Raw genomic sequence first — 6,632 nt, forward strand, 5'->3', positions numbered from 1 at the left:
GTGGCGCCTGTGCTCGGAAAGTGCACGTTAAATGCAAGTTTTTTCTCCTCAATGAAAATGAAATCCAACAACACTTTCGCTCCTAGATACTGTGTTAAGTGATGGCTCCACCAAGTCAGAATATAGGCAAATAAAATATATTCTTCCGAGTGTTATATAACCAACATACCCTAATCAGCATAACCATAGATGGAAATACATAGATTATTACTTCAAGACGCCATGACTCCTTCCAAAGGCTACCGCCGATCTAGGAAATTGCACATTCAAATGCTTGTACAACTTCTGTCAATGTCACTTTTCCTGTGTCTTAAATCCAGGTCTTCCTCTGCACAGAAAATGGATTCATGCATTCAAACTTGCCTTGCTCACGCCTCTCATAAACCTGTGGCCAGAAAAATAGAAAGCTCCACATCAAGCCGTCAGAGATAAGATAATTGGTAATTAAATGTAACGCCTTCTATGCTTCTACTACGCGCTCTGCAATGGTTTGATTATCCATCCGCGATGAGTCACCTATCTGATACCATATGAAAGAGAATAGTGAAAACTAGATTGATCTTATTCGATAATGTGAGGAGGATATATACAAAGGAGATGCAGTTCACATAGCTGTATGATTCTTATAACTGCATTGTTACAAATAACAATGCGATACAAATGTTAGCTATTACGCCAACATAATTTTGAAATATCTTATGGAAAAAGTGTGAAAACCTAGTTCGGAAAAGTGTACTCTATTTAGGGCTTGTGTAAAACTTTACTATTTTCAACCATAATTATCAAGGCTCAAAGTAATAGTACTCTACACCATGCTTGTTTTAAACACACTCAAACAGCTGCCAATATGCCTTTCTCCACAATAAAATTAGAAATAACATATTGAAATCAACTTCTCCACTTTTCACATGATCCTACATATGTTCATTGTTGCCATCCTCTTGTCCATGTCCTTCGCACCCTTCATCTCTAGCATCTATGTAGAACAACCACTTCTATGCATTACACAATACAGACTAGTTGGCCTTCTATACAGCTTGGCATTCTTGTCTTCTTGCACAAATATAGCTTTTGGTGACTTGCATACATCTTCAAAAATTTAGCCAAAATTGGGGCCAACAAGTAGAATAGTAAACAAGTGCAATTGAAAAAACCTTAAAAAATCTGAAATTTACCTGCGAGGGAAAAAACTAACTACAGCTTTGAGAAGCAAAGCTAAGCTACTCGCTAAGCTGGATTACATAGAGGGACTCGGGTACATAAAGTATTGGGATAAAAAAACATTAAAAAAGTTTGTTGCTAATATTGGCAAAACAATAACACATGAAAGATTTTGGGTTTGCTAATATTAGGAGTCGGGTTCTAAGATTTGATGAAACACGATTTAGGACTCGAAACACTTGTTCAATTGAAATGTACAAGGGGACTAGGCTCTTCAAACCAAAACTTAATGAATGAACATGCAAACAGAAACGATATCAAATGGTTGACATGACATATGAAGCTGGATACAAACACAATATAAAGGAGTTCAAAAGACAGAGACATAAAAGCGGACATCACTACAGTAATCGCTTAATGCTTGTCAAAAAACAATTCTTCAATTGTTTAATAATTAGAGCTAGACTATTATAGAAAAAGTCAAAAGTAGCCATCATAATCTCCCTCTGCACTAATTGTATTAAAACATGTGAATTGTACATACCAATCAGCCACCTTTTTAATGATCTTTCTAAAAGTAATATAATTAATTTAATAAAACAGTATATTTAGCAATGTCTTCTCTCTCTATATATATAGCCAACAGTACATAGAACGCGTTTCATTAATTTAATAGAAGAGTACATATTGGACCTCTTCTTTAAATAAAAAACAAACAAAAGGGTATATTCCAAACACTGCAGAACGCGTTTCATAACTTCTTGTAAACGTCAATCCTACAGCGCATCGTGAGAATCGACCCTCAGTCCAACCAGAAATGGCCTCTATAAACCATTCTTTATCTAAATCCGTCTCTTATTCTACCACATTTTGGCGGTGAAGCCAACGAGTAAAGGCCAAAAAAGAAGCCGGCTTCCGCGTTCAAGGAGATGCAATTAATAATGAAAAACTTACAACGCTACTCTGCCTCTCGTATAAATACATGATCTCTAACACTCCCTACTCACCCACCAATCACAATTCATTCTTTCTACAGTGAAATATCTGCTTCTGAGAGAAAAAGAAAGAGGAAGAGAGAGAGAGAGAGAGATGGAGTTTAACGTAGCCTGCCTGATGGTTATCTTACTGGCTGTCAATATCGCGGGAGTGACATATGCATCAGATCCTGATATCTCTCTGATTTTGTTCTGCCTCCGGGCCAGAATCCAGCAAATGTTGATGGCAATTTCTTCACCTTCACAGGACTCCGACAGGTTGGGAGCAACAACTTAACCGGGCAGAGCAATGTGAAAGTGACAAAGGCATCAATGGCAGAGTTCCCTGCTTTAATAGGCCTGAGCGTTTCAATGGCAGTGCTGCAGTTCCCAGCTGGCGGGGTGAACCCTCCTCACACTCACCCTCGCGCTTCAGAACTTCTGTATCTTATGAGTGGATCTCTGGAAGTTGGAGTGGTTGACACCAGCGGAAAGTTGTTCACGCAGAGCCTGTATGCAGGAGATTTGTTCGTATTTCCCGCAGGACTGGTCCATTTCCAATTGAACAAGGACTATAAGAACCACGCATTTGCTGTTTCTGGGTTTGGAAGCGCCAACGCAGGCACTGTTTCACTGCCCTCTACTCTATTTACAAGCGGTATAACTAGCGATGTTCTGGCCAAGTCATTCAAAACAGACGCCACAACTATTGACATGCTCAAGGCTTCCCTCAAAGCTTAACCCTCACCACTTCTTTCATCTACCTTACATCATGCTTGTAGTTTTCCCGCTTCCATTGTTCACAGATATTTCCCTGTTTTGTAGGATCTCCTAATAAAAATTTAGAGTGTGATCATTTTAATATTTTTTAATGCAAGTTAATATAATATTATTTTATATTTCAATATGGAAAAAGTATTCTTTCATATTAAATTATTTATTTTTTATTCTCTTCATTTCTTAACAAAATACATATAAATTATCATAATTATTATACCAATGCCTACCATCTTATTTTAAAAGTTATAAAAATCTCATTTTAATGTTAAGTAAATCAAAATGATAAGAAAAAACACATGGACCAATAGTTATTACATAAAAAATCTTTAAAGAACATTAACAGTAATTTCATCAATAATATATTTCATAGAATTAAAAAAAATCATGAGAAAATATTCTTCTTTTTCTTAATGAGGTCTTCTAGACTATGTGATCCTTTTGGAGATAAAATGGATATCAAGCTTTCCCATTCTTAAGATTGGAAGGATAGATGGCTATGTTGGGTCAATGGAATTATCATGCTTAAGATAGTCATCTTGGTCATTCCTGCATACTTGTTGTTTTGTCTCTAATTAATAGTAGGAGTTAATCAATAGTTGGTTTAAAAAATGAGAGTTCTTTTAGCAAGGGTTGGCAAAGAAGGATAAGGTAGCCTTGATCTCCAAGGAAAAATTTTGTAGGTCGAAGGAGTGTGGGAGAGTTGGCCTTCGTAATCAACTGTAGAAATCCAGAGTCTTAGGGGTTAAGTTAGTATGGAGGATGTATAAGGATGTAATCAAATATTTGGTTAACATTGGCCCAACTTGTACCTTTAAAACCTCCAATCCTCCATGTGGATCAAGAGTGTGGAACTTCATGCTTAAGCGTAGATCTGTATTCACAGACTATTTATCATGTGACATATATGGTGATAGTCTTGTTTAAGAGAGAACACATAGAAGAAAGGCCCTTTAGGGGTACCTAACACTAACAAAATCCTTTTAATAGCCCAATTCATAGAAAAGCCCATTTATGAATAGCAACAATATCCATGCATTCTCCATTTTGGCCAAAGTATGGCTTAGGGAGGGGCCCTTGATTTTTAATAGTTAGACTAACCTTGAAAAGCTCAATATCAACTTTGTCAGTGGAAATTAATTGAGTGCTATTGAAAATATCTTTTCATTGTAGTGAAGAGTCCATAACTTTCAACACATTATGAGAAGGAGAGGACTCTCTTACCTTATCATGGGGATTGTCAACTTTTGAATCTTCCGCTACATTAAGCTCTTAAATATGATGAAGAGGGTGTAGCTGGGAGGACCCACAAACTTTTCTCTAGGCTTGCACCTCTTCCTTGTTGCTAAGCACTTTAGAGCTATAGGGAAATTCCTTCCCCAGACTGTTGACATGTGCTTTTGCAAGTAACCTTGCACTGACTGCTAAAAATTTCTCCAAAGAACCATCCTCGAAACACACCAGATATTTGGGAGGAACCTTTGCCACACTATTCAAATGAAGGGATCCTTACCCACTGCTTGTAGAGAACATTTTAAATTATTTATGTATCAATATATCATCCAAGTTAAAACTAGATATTATACCAAATATGAGGAATGAAAAAAAAATACCAACCTTCAATATGTTAATAGTAATGTTAATTTAAATAATTAATATTACTCTATTCAAAATAAAACTTTCAAGATTATTAAATACAAGAATTATACTAAAATAGCTAAATGCACAAGACTTGTCCCTTACTCTAGTACTATGGTTGGATTTTTTTATTTAGTTGCAGAAGGCAAAAAGACTAAAATAAAGAAAGCCTGGTCAATTTATAAGTCTGGAGTGGGGAAGGAATGTAGTCTGGACAAGTTCAAAGAATTCATTCAAGACAATAAGGAGCTTTTGCTAGAGGATATGGTGGAGAGGCTTGTGGTTATGGGGAAGGGTATGGCTTATCTATATCATTGAATGTCAATATGCTATGTAGTAAGCATGATGGCTCAGCCAGTATGCCATGTAATCCTTCTCTTTGAATCAATATAAGGGTATTGCCCCCTAAGGTAGATCTTATCAAACAAAAAAACTACATGCACAAGACAAGATATACCTTTGGGAACTCTAATAAAAAGTATTAAATGTTTTCTACAATAGATAGAAGACCTTCCCCAACAATAAATTTGTTTTCGCAAAGGACAATAGAAATGTGGGATAAATAGAAATAGGATTAAACTTTGGAAAACATAAATTAACATTGTTAATATGCTATCTAACTTTAAAAACCACAAAGAAATGCAACACATGTTTGCGAATCTAGTCAAGGGCTCTAAACAACATTTCTATCATAATTTTGATATGAGAAAGCCACTAAGAACCAATTCTCTTCAAATATCCTTGCAAGTAGAACAGAACAAGGGTAACCCTTCATATTTAAATTTTAGATAATCAATAGAAAATAAAAAAGCTCTAAAAAAATTCTCAAATAATTTAATATATTTATAAAAATATCAAAATCTAACACACAATGAATAAGATGGGAAAAAAATGGAATGAAAATGGAATGAAACAAGCAAACCTAACCAAAAGAGACTCTAATTGTAAATAGCATTGATGACCAACGTTGTTAGCGAAGTAGAACTACCTTTATCAATTTGTAGCTATTGGATCTCCCTAATTAGGAATCAGGGAGTCGTCTTCAATAACTGCCAATTCACAGAAGCAAGGAGTGTTCATGTAGTCAATATCAATGTCACCAAATAGTTTACTCATAGCCAATTTTAAAATTTCTTGAAATAAAGATGTGATCAACTATTATATACTTGGCCTCTATAGAGCTCTTTAGAGTCATATTTTACCATTCCAAAGATACAATAGATTTGAAATACATTTTTTTTTAAACAAAAGCACTTGAGAATAGATTTTATTCTTTTGTATTTATGGGATTCATCATTTATTTGTGTTCATATAATCATGACTTAATGTGTTAAAAGAAGTGTTGTGTACAAAATTTTAGATGAGAAAGACTACATTAAGAATTATTAAGGTTCACCAAAATGAAAATAAAAATGATATCTTGAATAAGATTTGTGTAAATAATTTAAACAAAAGTAATTAATAAGTATAATATAATTACCTAAATTAGATGTCAAATAACTAAATAAAAAATCAGTACATAAATAACTGTGATGAATAATTAAAGAAAGATAAAATTTTATTATATATAAACTTAAAAACTAATCCTTTTTAACTCAAAACATACCTATTACCAACAAATACCCTGAAAATATTGAAAAATTCATCACGCTGTGGATATTTAGTTCGTATGTAATACGAATGCAGTAACGGACAGCTGCGAAGGTGATGCCATGTGCGTGCATGGTGAGTGGATAGAGTTGATGTAATGCAAACAAAATTCAACCTTTCTAGACTACGCTTAAATGGCAAGCCTGCAGGGCATCGTGAGAATGAGCCCCTCAAATCCTAGAAATATGGGCTTCAGTCGAACTAACCTTTACGAAACATTACATTTTAGGATTCTTTAAAATGTTCTGGAGATGAAGCCACAGAATAAAGGTCAAAAAGAACCAGCTTCGGTATCAAAGGCCACTCAAAAGTGGATCCTCTGGCAATCATATAAATACATACTTTCTTACTTTCCCTTCTCATCAGGCAATCAGACTTAATTTCCTGTTTCCCCAGTCAAATAAGTTGTGATATTAAGAGAGACACGCAGAT

At 34.8% G+C, this 6,632-nt stretch overlaps 1 pseudogene; it reads left to right on the forward strand.

The window, feature by feature from the left end:
- The first annotated feature begins 2,250 nt into the window (after nucleotides 1–2,250).
- LOC131045219 (germin-like protein 9-3) lies at nucleotides 2,251–2,876 on the forward strand (annotated as a pseudogene).
- Nucleotides 2,877–6,632: the final 3,756 nt, after the last annotated feature.

The sequence above is a fragment of the Cryptomeria japonica genome, chromosome 10 (assembly GCF_030272615.1).
Source record: "Cryptomeria japonica chromosome 10, Sugi_1.0, whole genome shotgun sequence".
Taxonomy (NCBI): Eukaryota; Viridiplantae; Streptophyta; class Pinopsida; order Cupressales; family Cupressaceae; genus Cryptomeria; species Cryptomeria japonica.